The 21,888-nt window shown below is 35.0% G+C and overlaps 1 protein-coding gene across 5 annotated transcripts in view; it reads left to right on the top strand.

Moving 5' to 3' along the window:
- Positions 1 to 21,888, top strand: part of LOC136785906 (uncharacterized) — a 47,206-nt gene that overhangs the window by 2,360 nt on the left and 22,958 nt on the right. For 3 of the 5 annotated variants that reach the window (XM_066747265.1, XM_066747263.1, XM_066747264.1), the window contains one exon: positions 18,743 to 18,875. The gene's annotated coding sequence lies outside the window, so the exon portion shown is untranslated. Of the gene's footprint in view, positions 1 to 15,262; positions 15,389 to 17,952; positions 18,441 to 18,742; positions 18,876 to 21,888 lie in introns of those variants that run through there. The other 2 variants (XM_066747267.1, XM_066747266.1) reach the window with 2 other exon arrangements.

Genomic DNA, 21,888 nt, shown 5'->3' with positions numbered 1-21,888 from the left:
TTGATGGCATTGCGTCAGCAGAAGACCCCGGGGCTCTGATATAACTAACAAAACTAGCTAATAGCACTGTCGGAGTATCCGGACTTGTCCGGAAAGCTCAAAGTAAGCTTCGGGTATTGCACGAACGAAATTCCCCGCAGGGAAAACGCTAACAAACATCTGGTGGCTCGTCATATTCGTGTCTCGAACGCGTCCATTAAAATTCTCGAGTAAAATCAACAAATGTATTACGAAAATTTCGTCATGGAAAGAAACCAAGTAGAATGGTCCAAGGGCCAACGGAATTAAACACCGAGGGATGGTCAATTCGACGAAATGAATTTGTTTCGAGCAGGACAAAAGATCTTTGTCTATCGCGTCGTGCGAGAAATGCGAATATCACCGTTTCGGTTCACTTGACGTGGATGGCGGACGCGATATGCCCTCTCCTATCCCAGTTTGATTCGCTTAATGAAAAATCGAAGCTCGCCTCACGGAACGTCCCCCGCCCCCCTCATACCCAATATCTTCTGCTCTACTCTAGCGTATATCTGTACGTATATTATTATTAGAACATGAGAGTCTCCAAACATTTTCAGATGGAAAAAAATGGTCAAGTGGACTAAAACTCAATTCGAGAAATGGCGATTTGACTATAACCTAAAATGGTTCCTGTTCTCAACCTTGCACTTCCTGCTAAGCCGTTTAAAAATAGAAGAAGCAAAAATTTAATTCGTAGCAACCGTCCCTGCACGTACTATACGTTTAGAAAGTTCAGAGGCTTCCGAGGCTCTTACGTAATTTTCTTTCGAAGCCAGAGTCGCAATCTTCTCTATTCGTTGCATTAATTCATCGGGACGTTGCCTCAGCCAGGGCGCGATATGAGAATTAATCAATTTTAGCATTCGCGAAATTGTAATTGACCATCAACATCTGCTAATATCTTGGTGGAATTTTCACGCGCACATGCGGTTATCGAAGCGTTTTATTCTCGATAAGAAATAAAAAACCAACCGGTGTTGATTTAAATACAATTGTTGTCGATACAACTATAACGTCGCGCTGAGACGCCTAGATCAACAGCTGTGGAGAATTTCATTATCACGCTTTTTTATCTTTGTCTTTTTTTTCTTCAAACCGGTCGCTAGTGAGATTTACGACGACACTAATTGTATGTGGTAATAATGATAATATTGGCAGTAATGTTAATGATGGCAGTAATATCCGTAATGGAAATATTGGATGTAATAAGTATTCTCACCAAGATCCAACGTGTCCAAGCACGGAGTGTTATTCGAAACTTATCGATTTCTTCGTAGCGCGAGGCATACAAAAAAATGGCCGCCTTCTCTCACCAGTGTTTTCGCGTCTGCCCATTTGTCCCACGCCAATAATTTCTAGAAGCGAAGAAAAAATGTAAGCAACTACACAACGTAAACCTCAGTTTTCTACCACATTTGGCAGAAAACTCAATACAGCCATTGTCCGTTTAGACGAACCGCAAAAACCAATTGGTTCAGAGGACTCGATTCAATTTCGAGAGTTTACTTTTTTGTGGAAATGCAATTTTTACTCTCGCTAATTTTTTACACAAAGTCTGTGCCTCGAAGATTCGATTCTTTGTTCCAAGAGGGGGGACGCGATAACTTTTAGGTCGTTTTTATTTCACCTGGCGAGAAAAACTTTTCGTTCCTGCGCAGTTTCGGAGTTCATTTCGTTGGATAATTTGATTCTCGGAAATATTCGCTTTCTATGCTCGAATTCATCGAGAGGCTTTCGAGGGGGGAGGGGGTCTGAAATATCGCGTGCTAAAAATTGCAGAAAATTAAGAGAATTCGAACGCTTTTGCATCTTAATTATACGCTTTTCCGTCCGTTTATTAATAACGACCGAACACGCTCCACCTCATATTTACTCAACGACTGAATTTGCCCAATTTTACATGGGAATTTAATTAATGTACTTGCGGAATTTCTCTCTCTTCGTTAGTTTAATGGTTACACTATTACTATTATTATCATTATTATTGTTGCTACGTAAGAATAGCGCGATAAAGATTGTGCGATACGAGGCGTGTTTGTTTATTTGGTAAAATTTCATTAGCGACGGGTTATCTTCGCCGAGGAAACTATAAAGTCGTTTAAAAAATAATTAATCGTAACTTTGTATGACTCGATTGTACGTTCCAGTGAACTCTTCCAATCGTCTTAAGTCGATCACGATCGGAAAATTACCATGCAACAAGTTCACACGCTAAAACACTGTTGTGCTCGACTCTCCACTGACACGACTGATAAGAATCACCCGATTTTCCACTTGTGATCAAAGATTCTCCACTACTTTAAACCGCAGTTGTATATCCATATTCGTTCACTTTCCTGCTGATGAGACCTACAAATTTCCCTCTCAAGATTTTTTACATTCTCTCAGTTAATTGATCAATCACAAAATTAACACTGATCGTTCGTCGAATTCAAGAATACATAAAGCTAAAATTTTTGCTATCTCGCTACAAGAGGAGAGCGTGAATTTTGAGGAATTACAAAAAATAGTTAAATTGATTGGGGGGAGGTCCGGATAAAGCGAGGATGGAAAAGCTTTTTCATGCTTTTCTAGTTAAGAGGGCAGTATTAAAAGAGTCGCAGATAAGAATCTGACCGGGTCAGCAGTGATTCTCACTCGCCTTAACCCAATTCACCGTTACGATGTGCCGCACGATCTGTGCCGACGATTACGGCGCAAATCGTGCCTCTGCGATAACGACCAATGCCACTGCCATCGTGTCATTGACACAAACACAAAGTCTCTATTGTTACATTTTATTACTTCCTCCTATAATTCTCTCCAAAACGATTTTCTTCATTTTCTTTGAAAATAAGGAAACAAAAGAGTCCAATATGTGTTATATATATATATATATATATATATTATTCGCATAATTCCACTGAGGCGTTCATATGACCTATTTCTTCTCATCTTACTCTACTTCCATGAAATATTCTTACATCACTTCCTCAGCGATAAAAATCATACAACGCGCATATATAAATTCATATCACTTAGAGAAAAGAGTCATTGACATAAACATATATATATATATATACTAAATCGATATTTTATTAAAATGACATTCGCAGCAATTTTCAAAGAAATTATTTTCAATTGTCCAGTGATAACGACCAACGTCAAACCCAGAAGAGTCATACATTGACTCGTTGTGAAAGTACTGCACAACGACTTTCTTTTATACTTTATTATATTATTACGCGTTTATCGGAAGGAAGCTAGTCGTGAAAATAATCCTGATCGTTTATACTGATTTTTGGGAATAATATGATGCATTTGTTTAGTCGTCCTCGACACGTTTTGTAAGAGCTTTTGTGCAACAGGATGACAAATGTTGCTTCTAGCACGATAAGCTCGGATGATTACAATGCCATGGACGTTACGGGAAGAAGTTGATAGCACGCAATTACACAGCTCGAGACTCTCCAATTTTCGCTGTAGCTATTTTTAAAACGAAATTGCATTTTTGATCGATGGTAAGTCGAGAATTGACCAACTACGAAACCATCCAATTGCTATATAAAACGGAAAGAATATCGAGAGATGCGATGATAAGTTGACAAAATTTTCCAAACACGATTTCATCGAATTTCACACAGCGCATCTTCTCTCTCTAATTTTTTCTGGATTTATAATAATTGGCGCGACTAGCACTATTAGCAGAGGTAAATTAAATATGCACAAAGCGTTCTCCAATGCAATTGTTCGAACGAGGCTGATTTTCCTTTTAACAGTCATTTCTATGATGAATCATTCGAGTGAAATGGTTTTGATTTTATCATTAACGTTTATTATTGCATTAACTTGGTGGCACGGCTGATCGCGCGTGTAAATCACTCTTGAAATTCCAGGAACTTTACTAAAATTTAAATTTTATACCCCAATCGTTCCCACTGATATGAAAATTTAGAACAGCAGATCTAATTTTGTCAATCAATGATTCATGCAGTTAAACTGCTCCATATAACGATTATTTCATATTCATATCTCGCAATTTTGCAGATTCATTCTGAATTATAAGCAGGAATTGTTATCTGTGTTTATAAACTGAATATTATAGAACTGATTATTATACGAATTGCTAGAAATTTATTAACCATTCATTTTTGTAGAGTGCACTTTGCTTCTTCAGTTTCAATACACTGATGTATACATATATATATATATATATACAACATATAATACAAGCACAAAGTTTCGTATATTAATAATTATGTTAGCCCCTAATAAATATACTTTACTTATTCAATGGGTATATATAAATTTAAGTTCTTAATCGGCTTTAATATAATTGCGTATTTATATCGATTTGCGTTTCAACTTTCGCGCGTAAGTCGAAATTGAATAATTCAGAGAAAATTGGCGGAAGTGCATAAAGCCATTATGAAACTTCCTCAAGTTCATATCTCGTATATGAAAGTGGCAAGTTTATTATTTTGCCAAGAATTCCTTCATTTTTATTTTTGGACTCCAAATGAAAATAGGAGGGTATTTTTACATGCACCAAGTTTTCACAGATTTTTTTTGTATCTCCTTGTAAAAAGGGATGACTAGTAACAAGTACACGATTGTTCAACAACGTCGTTGTGCAATTCTCGTTTATCTGTTAATGTGCAACACGCGAAAAATATAGATAAAAGTGGAAAGCCTGTACTTGACGCTATTTCGACTTATAATTGGCACCACGTCTTAGCAACGTGATATTGGTTAAAGGAATTTTCTTCGTGCATCGCGAGTTCCTATTTGATTCGCGTTTAGCATTACGACGTATATTCGCTCGATATATAACGCGTATCCTAAAGATGGACGAATGGAACTTTAAACAATTGGAAGACTAAAATGAAATTTGAATAATGTGCAATTAGCGAATAATAGATGAAAGTGGAAAATCTGCGTTTGACGCTATTTAATTGATGTCACGTCTTAACAACGTGATACTGGTTAAAGAAATTTTGTTCGTGCATTGCGAGTTCCTATTTGATTCGCATTTAGCGTTGCGACGTATATTCGCTCGATCTATAACGCGTGTATCCTTAAGATGGACGAGTAGAATTTTCAAAGATGAGAAGATTCAAATGAAATTTCAACTGCAATTCTCCACACATGGAAATAAAATAATAAAAATAGAACGATGAAGAAAAGAGAGGAATTTTTATGTTTATGCTTGGTATAATTACTCTCTCTCTCTCTCTTCCTCCCTCTCGTTAAAAACGTTCCTGAAATCAATTTGCACGTACTGTTTACTGCACTTTCGCTCAATATAATCTAAACATTTTTATTACCTTGCTTTTATATATCCTCGTCAATTTCACTTTCACGAAATTTTTTGTACTCGTAAAATTCACTAGATCGTGCTATTGCGACGTGAATCGAAATAGAAACGATGATTGTTAAAATTGCTAATCAAGACTTTTCTCAACAGTTTAAAATGTTCTCTCTTTCTCTCTCTCATAATTATAAAACTTTTTCTTTAATCAAAACTTTTCTACAGAATATTATGCTATATAAACGAGTCTAATATTTTTTGTGCATTTTAGAGGAATTATTCCATTGAATCATTAATACCCTCATGAATTAATTCCAATTGTGGTCCAACTACCACATGCATGGAACGTGACTTAATCGGAAAGTTACGAAGTCCATTGGCTATATAACCGATGAATTCAGACGGTCACTGGAACTTAACCCCGGTCTCCCTTCAAACGTAGACTCATTCCATCGTATTCCGATGAGCCACTTACACGATACAATTTTTTTCCTTAAAAATATCTACAGGTTATTGTAGAAAGCGAAGTTGGATCATACAAATTTTCGCGAAAAATGTCAGAAGAAGAATTTCAATTATTTATCAAAAGACAATTATAAATGATTAAAAGAATAAATAAAATAATTGGATAAATAAAATGCTCCAGATAAAATTTTGTAGTGTTCATAATAGGAATTATTACGTAACGTCCTTCTGTTAAGTTTCTGTTGTTCATGATCGATAATCCATATCAAATAGATCATTCCGATTTCTTTAGGGCAATCCTATTAATTTCGATGATTGAAAAATTATTATTTGGTCACATGCAGTTAGAAGATTAATATTTCGATATAGTTATACACAATTGAATTCTTTATTCTTCGTCTCATCTTTCACTATAACACTTGACGTAATCTCGGCAAATATTGCTTTACCACCTCGCATGACGATAACAAATATAAGATGATATCACATATTGTACAATAAGTATTGCATATATACACATGCATAGAGTAATATACTATATATTTTTAATTTTGACAAGTATAGTATCTTAAGATTTTACAGAGAAAATAAAGAATATATACTATAGATATAGTTTATTTTTGCTTAATAGTATTTGTACATTTGATGTTTTATTCGTTTTTATTTCATATATATATCATTTTATATTTATATTTACTTTGGCAAATATTAACCGAGGATCGAGTGACGGAAATGAATGTCAGAAGATTTAGTTTGTTTTATGGATTTCTTGACGCGCGTGTCGAGATAGGAAAATTGATCAGAACAGATGCACGATAATTCCAAGAGAAGAGGAGAATAAAAAAAAATCTGAATCAATTTAATGTGATCTATGTAGATCGTTTTTCTAGTTCAACGAACCAGCTGACCAACTTTAGGTATATACATCTCGTACACTGCAATTACGTTAATTTTCCTCTCCATCTACATTAAGTCACGTATTATTCGCGATATATCGTTCCAGGGGAATAAAAATAGCAATTATATCTCTTTTTCTCTTTCCTCAATCACCTAATCAGTATTGAACGTTTCATCAACGTCATTGATCATCAAACGAACTTACCGATTTACTATCAGTTTTCTTTAAAAAGATAAATTGTTTGATTATAACAGAGTGTATTTTATATTTTAAGCTTTATAGGTAATCTAATAAACAATAATTAATATTAATAAAATCGGGCGAGCGTGAATTACAGAATTAGAGGAAAAAATGTAATGGAGATATATTCCTCAGTGTACTGAGACTCGTTAAACTTTACTTGATTATTATTTTATTGTATCCAAGAGGCCATTCTATTGGGTTTTTGCACGCTTGATCGTGAAAACAATCTTGAATATGGCTGGATAAAATTTTCATGATTTTGGACGTGCTCGAATGCAATTTTTGGTCTCTTCGCAGGTGGTACTCAATTCGCCAACTCGATAATCGCTCACGTTTTTCGAATAAAATGACCGTCGAGACACGTGATTCGTTATTCAGTAAATGATTAAGACACTTATGACACACGTGAAGAAGGCAACACATTTAAATATAGAAAAATTAACACTCTGACGACAAATCTGTAATAAATTTCCAATGTTCTTACTGCGAATGTTTTTATGTACAGGGTGGTTCGCTTAATTCGCCCTAGAGCATAGACGTACAAATTCGTTTATCTTTGTAAATACAAGAGATATCGATTTTTTTTCAAAGACTTTTATGAAAGTACTTTTTATTTAAATTCAAAAAAGATTTATAGAAAAGATTATGTTTCATATATAGTTTCGAAGATTAATAAATTTGTATATATATATATACGCACTCTGTGGCAAATTAAAACACGTTTATATATTATTAAAAATGCCATTACCATTTTAACTGAATATTTTCCTTAACTCGATCTTTTACATATTGCACTTTTTAATTGAAATTAAACCAATTCATTTGCTTCTAGATTACCTAATTTATTAAAGGAAAGTAGCTTTGATAACGTCAAAGCTCGTCGAGCATTGATCACATTCTTTTATCTTTTCAATCATCGATTGAGTTTGGAGCTCTGCGGAATCGAATTTTATTCCTCATAGGATTAATCCCATACAGATTTTCTTAATGGAGATTGGTTGAATTGAATTAGGTCATTTATTTAATTGGTAATTCCAATGATTGATGCAGCAAGATTTTTGGAAACTATGCAACTTATAGAGTGCAATCTTACGATAGCTGAATCTTGATCCGAGTGATTATTGACCAGTGTGAAGTTAGCACCCCAAATTTTAAAAATGGAAAAAATCAAACAGTTCTAGTAGCACCCTGACAAGTTCTACAGTTCCTTGCTCTTTTTCAAAAAAGTTATGCAGATTGAACTCGAAAACTATAAAAAGATGATTTGGGGTGCCAACTTCACTTTCTCCAATATTCAAACGCTTATATCCTTTAAACAAAAAGTCCTATCGATAAAAACTAATAGACATAGTTATAGAACTCTTTAGGGCGCCATTGGAACTCTAGTTAACAATCAAAAATTTAAAAAAAATCCTTTAAAATTTTTTAAAAATTTTGTTTTTTAATTTTCGATTTTTAACTAGAGTTCCAATGGCACCCTGAAGAGTTCTATAGCTAGGTCTATTAGTTTTTATCGATAGGACTTTTAGTTTAAAGGATTTAAGTGTTTGAATATTAGAGAAAGTGACGTTGGCACCCCAAATCATCTTTTTATAGTTATTCGAGTTCAATCTGCAGAACTTTTCTGAAAAATAGCAAGAAACTGTAGAACTTGTCCGGGTGGTACAAGAACTGTTTGGTTTTTTTCCATTTTTAAAATTTGGGGTGCTAACTTCACACTGGTTGATTATTGCGATAATTGATGGATGCTAATTCAACAAACGAGCACTTGTGATAATTTTCTTTACTTTAGTAATAAGCACCATTCGATTTTACTGTAAAGAAACGATTTATACACTAAAGCATTAGAATTTCATTTATCTACTTTTCTTTATTAATTATTTTCAGAAAAATGTAGGGTATAAAATATTTGTTTCTATGAAAAATAAAATACACAAAAAGATAGAGCCTTTTTCTTTATAACAATTACATTAATATTAATCATCGATTTAGCAATGTAAAAGTAATGACAGACTATAACTAAAGTATTGCTATATGATTAAGCTTATAAAAAATGGTAATTTCAACTGAGAGACGAATTAGATGCAAGTGTGTGAAATTGCGCTTGAATAATAATATCCCAAAGAGGTTTGTTTGAGAACCGTGAGCTCGGTGAAAATTTGCTTTGATTGGAACGAGCGAAAGGGCTTTTCGACGGATCGTATCAACAATTTTCATAGACTTTCCGAACGAACTCGTAAATTTTGCTTATTTATTTGAAGAGCGGTACCTGGAAATTCCCAAAGGGTCTACCGTTCACTACGCTCGAATTACGTCATTTGACGAGCGCCCATTGGTTTTCTACTAGTATTTTTGTAACGATCGCGTTTCCTTGCCCACCAAAATACATCGTGTGTCAACGACAGGGGAAAACAAAGCTTCCGCAATTCTGCAACGAGAACAAATATCAACTCTCTCTGACGATGCTCCAATAAATATTTGCCCCTTGGAATCGTCGTTACGATCCATCCGGGACGTAACAACAAATATTTCCCTGAGATTTGTATTTACAAATCAACGAAAACCATTTTCTCGCCAGTTTTAATACAAATATCGTTGTTTTAAATTTGTTTTATGTTATTAATTAACTGATGGGAAATAAAATCAATATTGGTTGACCATTGTACAATTATTATTAATACAAAACAAGTTGTACAATTCTGCAGTTGCATTGGTCGTGAAAAAACAGAAAGAGTAATTAGGATTTTGTGGAAAATAAGGATTGCGAAACATTAATAAATTCTATTGTGGTAGATTTTCAAGGTTCAGGCTTTATTATATAGTATATATTGTAACAAAGAGTCTGGGATATTTGTTAGTAATTCTTATAGTTTCATGATTCAGGAAGTTTGCTCTATAAATTAATATTTAAGGGGTTATGTATAAATACAGAAGTGTGCATGTATATAGAAATGTTCTGATATAGTAATAAAGTATTTTTCAAGGTTTACATAATTTTTTCTTAATAAGAAGAGATTTGCGTCGTATAATTTCTTGTAAAGACTCGCGGGAACGTTGTCTGAATATCATAATAAAGAGTCTTGTTATATTTTTTATATAATAATGTTCAAAGTTTCATGATTGAAAAAGTTTTTCCTTTTAACTAATATTAAGGGTATAAATAAATATAAGAGAACGTATACGAAGAAATTTTCTCTAATACAATAATAAAGTTTTCTCCAAGTTTACAGAATTGTTTTCCACTGGAGAGATTTTTGCGTTGTACTTCAAGTAACGTGTTGTAAAAGAGGACGCGTGGACGTTGTCTGAATCTGATAAGTTATCAATTTTCGTCTGGTAGAGAATCAAGTGTAAAATTTCAGAATGTCTCGGGTTTGCTTGGGAATCACTCGCGAGAGGTCCAACGCGTGTCCTTGGGCTTGACTTCCACCACTTCCATCATCAACACGCGCTCGTTCCTGAACTGTTGACTCAACTCTTGCTCAGCATTTTCCCGATGCTCTCTATGGCCACGAGCCAGCCTTTTATCCGTCTCTCAACTGTCTTAAATTGCTGCACGTGGCCAATTCTCATCTTCGAACGTCCTGCCGCAATATCCATATCCCCCAACTCTGCACAAAATTTACCAAAGATCAAATCCAAATCACTCATATACGATTTTCCATCGATTAGTCGAATTCATCATTTTCACTATCTTTTCTATTCTTACGCATAACTATGAATAAATCACTATTATGAATTTTTAAAAACGACTAAGTTGATTGGAACCGTTGGAACGACGAATGATATAATTGATGATCCATCATCGACCTATACATATGCCCTCTGACTTATTGGATTCTCCAATGGGTCTTGGTTCAGCCACACTGGACTATGTATACTAGAATAATCGATTCTTTTTAATCGACCATGCCAAAATGTCATAAACTGCGTCATTGAAAACGCACGCTTCTATTTTATTTTACATAAGAACTGCCGAGGTCAGTGACCCCTGGAACCTGAATAAACTTAATTTTTTGTTAACAGTTCGAAATACGATCATTTCCAGTAACACTATATGTTCATTTTTCTACCGCAATGATCGCTTTCCAGGCGAATATGAAACCAAAAGTTGATAATTATATTTTACAAGAACAAACATTATTAATAGTCGTGGGTGCGTTGTTTCATTTTTGATTCGCATAAGATTTGGTCCCCTCCCCTTTTCGTAGGATTGATATTCCAAAGTAAGTAGGAAGCTCTGAGGGTAAATGGACAATTTTACGGGTTTATCAATTTGGCAGAACATGGTCCTGCATGAAATTTAATCCATGATTTACGACGGGCAATAAAATACACGCTGAAAGAACGGACAGAGCATCGGGCAAATGGCCAGGAATCGTGATCCTCCAAATGTACTATATCGCGTTTAACGGAAGCAAGTTTCTATATCTATTTCCAAGTTACACGCGATAAAAGTATTTCAACTGTCACGTGTCATAATCGCATGAAATGATTCCACTGTTGTTGCAGTCTCTTTTCATCAACCTCCTACACACTACACACCTATATGTATATGTATATATATATATATATATATATATATAAACTGCACTCGACCAATGCTACGATTTCAACGTCCTTGTCTCATTTCCGATACCAGAGAATGTCACCTTTGCCAGAATTTCCTCTTCATTGACCAACTATTTAACCTATTATACAGGGTCCGTCCCGTAGTTGAAACATCCTAGAAGATAGACGCAAGAAGACGGATATATCAAAAATTATAAGCGATATGAGAGACAATTGTACATATAACAAATGTTTTCGAAACGTCCTAATATTTTCATATAAAAAGGTCGTATGTAAATTTTTAACATTTTTAATAGTTTTTGAGATGCGCGTCTTCGTGGATTATGCTCTGGGACGTTTTAACTGTCGGACCCTGTATGTACAGGGTCCGACAGTTAAAACGCTTCAGAGCACAGATATGAAAAGAAGAGTCTCCCTAACTAAATAATGATGTTAAATTTTTGCTTAAGACGTTTTTAAAACCTCGTAATACTTGCATTTAAAGGAGTTTTATGTAAAATTTTGATATCTTTAACAGTTAAGTAGATAAGACAAACTTATTGTGTTTCGTGGCTGTTTTGGAGAGTTTTAAGCGATAGACTCTGTATAGAGTGCACTACTAGAAGCGAGTGAAAAGAAAAAAAGGAATTCAAGTGTGGTAAACTTTCTCAGCGATGCTCGTTTTACACGAACGGATGGTCTTGTGGTATAAAAGTTCGAATCTGGAAAAAGTCGAAAAACCTGTTGTTGCTGAAAGCTGGAAATGAGGCGATTTGAGCGCGGGTGCGATTTTTGTTAGAATCGACTTCCTGGTTAGGCTCGACCTTATACCAGCAACGTTCCACATGAATCGTCATTTGGTACAATGCGGTTAAATAACACGTTTATTGTGTCCCATTGGAGAGGAAGTGGTCTTTTAAAAATGGCGCCGTAAAGTCTCCCTCTCGAAATCAATTTATTCGATGAATTCTGCAAACCTCGATATTTGCATGCAAATTAATGCCACGGGAAAATTAGGATATTGATAAAAACAAGGAGGGCTACTGTAAAAGACAAATTGTAAATTCCACAACTATTCGGGAAAAACTAGTCCAACTCTGCAAGATTACATTATAAAGTATCGAGTTCTGCTCTCTTGAAATTACGCGTTTCGTTCGAGAGTTTATCCCGAAACATTTTAAACGATGTTTACTTTCTTATTTATGAGTCGTAACTAGAACTCGCGTCTTACGCAATTCCAATCATCAAACAATGACTTTTCAGCAATAAACTATCCGAACTGTAATCTATGGGCGTAAAATAAATATATGCATGGATCATATATCATAATACCAGCAGTAGTTCAGTGTTGTATTATTATTCTAAGATTTATTGGGCTATAATCTATATAAGTGTAAAGGCTACGAAGATTTCAAGCTTTTCTCCTTTCCGAAACATTTCAACCCAACTATTTACCTTTTTGTTCCCATCGAGCTTACCAAGTCAGCCAAAAAGGCAGAGGAACTATAAATTTCCAACTCACTTCCGGATTCGCCGAGAATCCTAAAACGTTTTCTTTTCTCTTCTGTAAACTAGTTTCTAGCCCATTCGGCGATGAATTTCCGTTAGAAGGTCAAACAGAGGAGGATCACCTGCCACTATCAATTATTATTGTCTGATTTACACGACACATTCGACGTTTCATCAATGACACTTCTGATTCGATAGGATTTACTCCGATTGAATTTAAATCGGGGTGGAATCGCGCAGAGCTCACGCAATTTGATTCTGGATAATCCAGAATTGATTGTCATCACGTACCTAATGCAATTAATGCTTTATATTTTGACTTTGACAGAAATCATGTTACAGCTTCTCCTTATATGTTGAGGAGATACACACCTTCTTTTCTCTAGTTTTTTCGGGAAGTATCGATTGTACAAAATTGTTAAAAAGAGAGATTCTAAATGCTAACTTTGAAAAGTCTCGAAGCAAGTGGAAATATGGATGCAAACACTTTATAGTTATAGTTTTGCAAAATGGAACTATAAGCATATGTTATAGTAGCTTATTAACAGGTGCCTATTAACGAGGTGTAACGCCTAACGTGGATTCTTCCATAAATAAAATTTTCCATGTTTGAAATACACAATTCGTTTGGAGTAAGAAGATGGAGTTGATGAAACATTTCACAATACTTACACTGGCAGATATTTGGAGTAACGGTGAATAAACATAAATGTGTTGAGCTGCATTGGCTTCTCCAAACAACGGAATCTTCTCTGACGTTAATAAACCTCGGCAATAATCTGATTCGCGTCTGCTTCCCCCAAACAAATGCGAATTATTCTTGTAATGTATATAACGTATACTTGTAAAATGGCACGTGGCTATTCTTCAACGACTCTCTTATACTTGGTCAATTATTACGATTTATTTTCATGCTGTAATAGATCATCGTTGTTTTATCCCATTGTTTCCCATTAGTTGTAGTTGATGATAGATGAAAAAATACCCGGAAGCTTGTAAAACGATACGTGGTTAATTTAGAGTGCCATTTTTAAAGTTAGCTAATTATCCCTACGAACACAAGGAATTTTTCTAAGCAACAGTGGATTATCATTAGATATCTAATTGTTTCTCATTAGTTGCAGTTGATGGTAGAATGAAAAAATGCCTACATTTTCTAAATCGACACGTGGCCAGTCTAGAATGACTCTTTTATATTTAGACAATTATTACGATCTATTTTTGTGCTATAATACAACATTGTTGTTTTATCTCATTGTTTCCCATTAGTTGTAATTGATCGTGGATGGAAAAATAACCTAAGACTTGTAAAACGACACGCGCGTGGTTAGTTTAGAGAGTCATTTTTACGTTTGGCCAATTATTCCTACAATCACCAAGAATTTTTTCAAGCATAGCAGATTATTATTATTAGTTATTTAATTGTTTCCAATTAGTTACAGTTTATCATAGAAGGAAAAGTCGTCTAAAAATTGTAAAATAACACGTGTGGTCAGTTTAGGATGTCTCTTTTACGTATAGCTAATTACTACTGCAATCACAAAGAATTTTTTCAAGTTATAATAAATTATCGTTAGTTATCTAATTGTTTCCCATTAGTGGCACCTGATCATCGATGAAACTATCACCCAATACTTTAAAACGACACGTGGCTAGTTGAAAAAAAATCATCTCATGTTTGGCCAACTACTACGTCTTTCTTTATGCTATAATAAGTCATCCTTAGTTTACCTACCTCGTTTTTTTCCATTATTTGTAGTTGATGGTAGAAGAAACAATCGCCTGATTCTTGTAAAACGACACGTGGTCAAGTTAAAATGCTACTTTTGCATTTATCTAATTATTACTAAAATAACTAGGGATAGTTTCAATCTATACTAGATTATCTTTACTAATCTAATTATTTCCCATTAAATGCATCTAATTATAGATGAAGAAACTGCCTTCTGATCACGTGTTTTTAACCAGAGAATAAATAATATTTTGGCAAGGTGCTCCGTGATACCATGCTAAGAAGATTCGATACTGCCTGAAGGAAAGTTTGTACTGTACAGTCTGCAGTGAATGGCGGATCTGCCAAATTTAGTCTGTCCTCCTCCTCATTGTCAGCTGGCAAACCGTGCCCACTCTTGTTTTAAGCCAAAAGTGATTTTTGGATTTTACGAGTGGCCATATTACCACTTGTGTCTCTTATGTTTGCACAAGGGTGCCAGCCAGCACTCCAAACTTGCCTAAAACACTTGTCAAGATCGACTTTTTGCCATTGAACGTGTCAATCTTCACGAAAGCGCCGATCAACTACAAGCGGACCTCACTTACCACGTGTCTCTTTTGTGTTTTTACTATATATATATATATATAGTATATACCGTGTTTTATCCATCCATCACTTATAATGCCCCGAGAACCTTGTAAGTACATTTTGTCCATTTTTTAATTTTTCTTCCAATTATTGGATAATTAAGAGACGCGTCAGTCTGTCTACGATAAAGTTGTAATTAACAAAAATATAATTCCAGTCTATGATCTCCTTCGTAATTTTCTTTAAAACCACTCGTATAATTATTTGTAATTTAAATTGTTATATTACTGTTATAATTACAATTATCTATTCTTTCTCTTGTTTTAATTCGGTGCAGTCAGCTCGAAATTGATTTTAATCTTAACATTTTCTTTACATTTATTTTAATTTACAGATTCTAACCTCTTTAGCTTCCATTATTCTTTCATATTTTTCTTACCGCGCCAAGTTGTAAATTTCACCCTGGAAAAGACTTTCGGTAATTTATTCTGGCAAGCCTTTCTCGGGACAATCATCATTATTTTTTAAATATTTTTTTTTGTCCAAGTAAATCCTATAAATAGTTCTGGTTTTCAAACGAAGATAAATATTGCATCATTATATACGATTCACATTTGCCATCTTTGTTTGTAAAAGCTTTACTATATTTTATTCTCTTATTGCCTGAGTCGTGTTACGCTTCGATAATTTCGTCTCGCCAAAGCGAATAATGTAGATTAAAACGAGCATATAAATAAATATTTGGTGCTCAATTTAAATTCGGCGTTATCGAAAATTGTAGCTTATAATAATTACATTGCAGATCCTTAAAACATAGAATCGATATACAAACGTTCAAGGCTCCTCGTTGGAAAAATTGAGGAAAGATTAATTCTTTTCAAATTATTTAAAAAAAGCTTTTCCTGACGAAAAAGGCTCTTCGTGTTTTTCGAAAATTTTCCTTTCAGTACCACAAAATCAATAATTTCTAGTATAAAATATGTCTATATATATACATATATACCGAAATGAAGGTGATGATTTTACAAGTGCAGAATTTCGTTTCTTACTGATTAAAATTTTCCTTTTCTCCTGTATTTTCCTATTTGATTTAGCCATCCCAACCTATGTATGCTAATCGTATGCTACGAATTAATTAGCATAACGATGGTATTAAAACAACGTGTGAATGTCCAGGTCCAATATTGTATATATATACGGAACCAAAATAACCCATTTGACTTCATTGGAAATCTGGCCTTTGGAATGGCACATGTTCACCGATCTTATTCACAGAACTGTCCACGCAATCTCTGATTCACCAAATTTTCCCTGTTAAATCGTTTACGGATGTTTACAAATCGATAGAAAGGAAGCGGTATAGACAACAATCACGAAAGACTGCAATTAAGATCACAATTAATTATTCATTATATATTGAATCACAAAATTCCCGGAGTCCCCTGTATTTTCTACAAATGTATATATAAGTGTAATAATCTAGTTGAATGTGTTTTCGCTATTTTATTTAAATCATTTCCTCGATTTATGATTTTTACGAGCACGCACGCTCGAGTCCTTAGAAATAAACAGAAATCCGCTACGTTTGCTCGTAAAACAATCAAACGATATTGATAAAGCAAGAATAAGGAGGGAATTGATTGACGAGAAAATACTGACAAAGTAAATAGATAATCCTGTGATAATTGGATTTAAAAGGTTCTTGAGAAATCCGGGCCAAGATATGTAAGTGGGTCAAATTAAACGCTCGATTGATCGGAAGAATCTCTTAAGCGAATCTAAGATAATCTAATTGGGAGGAATTTACGTCGCGACGCTTTTTTTCTTCAGACTGTTTGCTTCAACCGTGCACAATCTCCACGTTTAATATTCATTATCGTATTTACCTTATTTGTCAAGTTTTTTCTCACCGACAGTGCCTCGTGAACGTATCATTGTCCACTAGAGAATCAAATTGGTATATGGAAAAAAGACTTTGAAATGCTCGGTTGGAAAAAGAACTCCAGTGGCTATTAATGAACTGGTCTATTTTTAAAATAATAATTACAGCTAGATTATACGTTTGATAAAATTTTCATTTGCACACTCTATTCAGAGATGGTCGCTTTACATCTGTGTTTAAATAAAATATTATAATTCATTACACATACATATACACATAAATGAACAAAATTGGTTGTTGAAAGAAAGAGTAAACATACGAAACTTTATTAAATTTGTATTTAGCGCGTGTTAAAGCACGTCGCGCGAATAAGGTGGCTTTTTAACGTAGGTGAGGTTTGTTTAAAATAATAACGAGAGGCTGGCTGAAAGTTGATTTTGCTTATGGCAACGCAGACGTGGCTACACGTGTCATAGTCAAACGAGTCTCGTCTCGTGACGACGAGAGCGAATGTCACGTGTCGCATATATACGTTTCTCTCTTTTTCGTGAAACGTATATGTGCGGGGGAACGGAAGGTATCGGCGATATGCAAACTACAATGATGAAGAGGAGGAGGGGGAGGAGGAGGAGCAAACGATGTCGAGGAGATGAAAAAAGCAGGCTGCGTGTCGTTTGTAAGAGTCGAGCGACGGACGGCGCCTCGACAGACCAAGTCCAGTCGCCTCTGAGTGCCGCTGGATATTCAAATTCTCTTTGCGAAATCATTATTTTCTTCTTTTTCTTCCTCTCCTCCTCCTCCATCGATGCGATGGCCAACTCCTCGCTCTATCGTCCCATCCCACAGCACCAACTAAGATTAGAACGGATCTGACCGAATTCATCGCTCTCCTGTAGACCACCTTGTCCCACTTTTTCCTCAAACACCATCCTAAACTTTGCCTCGTCGCTCTTTCGTCCTACATATTCCCCTCTGTTGTTTACACACCTCATCCTCACCCCTCATTATTTCCCACTGCGATCCAAATTCCGAGGAATTCGCACTTGAAGCCCTTTCCGTACATTTTTCTCCTCTCCTCTTTCGACACTTCCTCGTGTATGCATCAGTCGTTGCAAACTCACGATTTTCTTTCGGTATTGCAGGAAATCCGAGCAAAAGAAGTGTCATCAGAAGTCATTATTATCAAACAATTCAAGAGTTTTTGAGGAAAATTTCATATAAATACATGTTTTTGTAAAACCTTGTTTTTCATGCAGTGGTGATTATATTATCTTTCGAGGTAAATTTTTATAAATGCTGAAATCTTCCATGAAATCGGATAATTCAATGTTATTTGGATTTCGTTTAATTAACCCATAATTACCAATAATACAGTAACGTTTTTATATAAAAGTGGATTTGTTTGTTTTTCGTGAGAAGCAGCTCGTCGATTGGTCTTGAACAACATTCACGATTAATTGTATAAACGTTTTAAATTCGACTGTTTGAAAAGATTGGGAGTTTCTATAGGATATAACAATGAAATTTTATCATCTTTGAAGTTTATAGTTAATATCTTCCGTATCGTCTTATCTGTTCAAGGTCCGAGCAGCAGGTGAAAGAAAAAAATGCAAAAAGACTGCTGAAAACAGGAAAGAATAATGTCGCAAATTTGTGGAGCCTTGAATAATATCAACAGTGATTTGAGCGAGCAGGTTTAATTTTCAAGAGAAAGGTGAGTAGTACTTTGTTTTCTTTTCTCTTTCTTGCAACCTTGCAATAATATGTGATATCGAAAGTGGTCGAGTGTAACTGTCTTTATATAAAATATGCTTTCTCTTTGCCACAATGTTTGGATGATTTTCGAGATTGATTTGAATTTTTAACCACCTCGTTCGTGCCTTCTTGAAAAGGGAAGAAAATCAGTGAGAGATTATCGAGCAATCTGTCAATTCGAAAGCTCTTTATTTTCTTCTCTGCTGGAAATTTCCAGCAATCAGCTTCTCGTAATCACCCAGTACTTACGAAACAATGACTACCCTTGTAATAGAAAAAAGAAAACAAATGAGAGAAAGATAAAGTGGAAATAAGTATGAGGAAATTGTGTGCTATATTTGTCCGAGAAAGAAAGAATAATAAAAGCGTCGGTGCGAGTATAACTCAATAATCACACACAGTCTCTTTGCAACATTTTTCTCTCTTGCATACCGAGATTCTCGTTAAATTTATTCATACCGCAAGTATTTCTAGCGAGCGATCGAGATTCTCGACAAGCTCTGCTTTCTTTTCGAAATAAAGCATTTTTTTGCTCGACTGAACAGTGAATTTGGTATGCACCATTAGCACCTGCCAGAGCGTTGCGTTTCACTGTTAAGTTCGAGAACCTCGAGAACTGTTTGCAAAGTCCTTTTCAAGCATGAGCATCGTGAATATCGTTAAACCTGCTGTAAAAGTCTTGTCAGTTTATTGTTCATCGAACAGGAAAAGTACATTAAAAAAGATTTGAATTTTTGTATGAAATTTTTCGGTGACCTGATGATAGAGATTTGAAAATCAACTCAGTACTCGAGTTCTGAAATTTTTCTCAATTACCCATCCATCTACATTCAAGTATCGTGAATATAGTTATAGGTTTTGGTGTGCAATAGTCTTATTAATTACCTTACAGTAAAAGCATATAAAGGAAAAATACGAATTTTTATGAAAGTTTTTGATAATCTAATGAAAGAGAGGGGAAAAAATCAGTTGAAAAGAGAAATTCCGATATCTTGTCCAATTAGCCATCCATCTAGAAGCAAAGATCAGTGTATTGCTATATATATGGTATCGTCTTACTCAGGTTTATAGATATTTTTTGCCTCTCCAAAAATAAAGCGTACGCTTTTATTTAAAAATTGTACGGAGCCTGTCGCTGCATGGATATTGCACAAGAGGGGGGAGGCGACCGGCCAGCCTGGCATTCGAGGTTTCTTATATAAAGCTGATAATCAGCGAAATGGAGAATTAAAAAAAAAGAAGGTCTCGCCACGACTGCAATTTCTATTTTTACCGGAGAGCCAATGCGGGAGCGTTTTAACTTTGAAACGTTCCGAGACTGGTCGATTTAGCAACGTATGGCCAAGATTGCACAAGTGGCAAGAAGGTAGCCAACCGACCGACCAGGACCCTGGAACTAATAATTTCCAAGTAACACGATTTCAAGTAGTCATTCTCCAACTCGCGCGACCACTCAAAGGTCAACGAATATTTTTCTCAATTTCTCTGTTATTTACAGCTTGCTGCTAGATTAATTGAGCCAGCCTAAACACGAAGAGAGAGAGAGAGAGGAGAGGGTCTTTCAAGGAGAGAAAAGCTAATACAATCTTTTCCTCTAATCCTTTATTAACGATAAATTATATAGTAAACATTAAAGATACGCTAATTAACAGCGCTCTATTATTAGTCGACTGATTGTCACAGCTATGTATACATAGCCTGTAGGACAGGGTCACTCGATTCGTAAAATCAATAGAAAAGCTCGAAACAAGATGATTTTGCTTTTTAATTAAGAATTTAAACTTGTACTACTTTTTAATTATTATTGTTCTTTCTTCTTTCTTCACATCTTTTCTTTCTACTGTTACCTTTCAACATTGCAGAACAGCAAAGCTCCAGTTTTCCACCTGAAATATTTCACCTTTCAATTCCTTTCTTCGAAACTATCCCAATTTACAAATAATTTCAATTCTCTTGGCTCATTCGCTTTAGTGCCATTTCGATTGGTCAAGTTTCCACGCTTTAATCGTTGAATCGCAAAATCACGGTGATTGCATTTACCCAAAGGAAACTTTTTAACTGAAGACGACACGAAAAGGGAGTTGATCTCTAATCTCCGTTTTACGAGCGTGCCAAAACGGAATTACGTTTACCGGCGAGTTCCATAACGACGTTACACCTGACTGAGCCATTTATGGCACGACGACATCTGCTACGAATCAAATTTTCCATCAACACTCCTGCGGTGCAACTATAATAACCACACGTTCTCTATTCTTAGTTTTCTATTCGTAAACTTTGCCACGGGTGACATTGTCATCCAATCCATGAATACATATCACAGATGTGTGCACACGTTGAAAAAATCACTAGCTACTTCGCCTGGAATTCTCCATTCGCAGAGTTATATGACATTCTAGAAGAGGAGAAATTAACAAACGTACAACACTATCGTGTTAATTAATCCTGCGATTGTTTTCCATATCGATCGAAATCTGTATATCAGTCACATAGTCCATTCAAAAATAGCTTATTTTTTTAAGTATTCATTCACAAAGTTTTGTATATGTGCATGCATTATTTTAGACAAGAACAAATTAACACACGTATAACACTGTCGAGTTAATTAACCATGAAACTGTTCTTAATATCAACCGAAATTTGTATAATTTATATACCAAGTATTGTCCTTATTTCTAGTTTTCGATTGGGAAACTTTGTCACGGTTGACATTGTAATTAACAATCCACGAATACGTATCACAGATGAGTGTATACACTGAAAAATCGTTAGCTTTTTGTAGAATTCTCCATTGATAAAGTTCTAAATGTACCAATCTCAAAGACGAAATTAACACACGTATACAACACTCGAGATAACTGCTAAAATTGCTTTTAACATCGATCGGTATCTGCACAATTTACACCCCAGCCATGGTCTTTATTTTTAGTTCTTTATTCGAAAACTTTGCCACATATGACACTGCGATCCAC

The sequence above is a fragment of the Prorops nasuta genome, unplaced genomic scaffold (assembly GCF_024137725.1).
Source record: "Prorops nasuta isolate Cenicafe-Biocafe unplaced genomic scaffold, Cenicafe_Pnas_1.2 PNAS00003, whole genome shotgun sequence".
NCBI lineage: Eukaryota > Metazoa > Arthropoda > Insecta > Hymenoptera > Bethylidae > Prorops > Prorops nasuta.
This window is presented reverse-complemented; position numbering and strand designations above follow the sequence as displayed.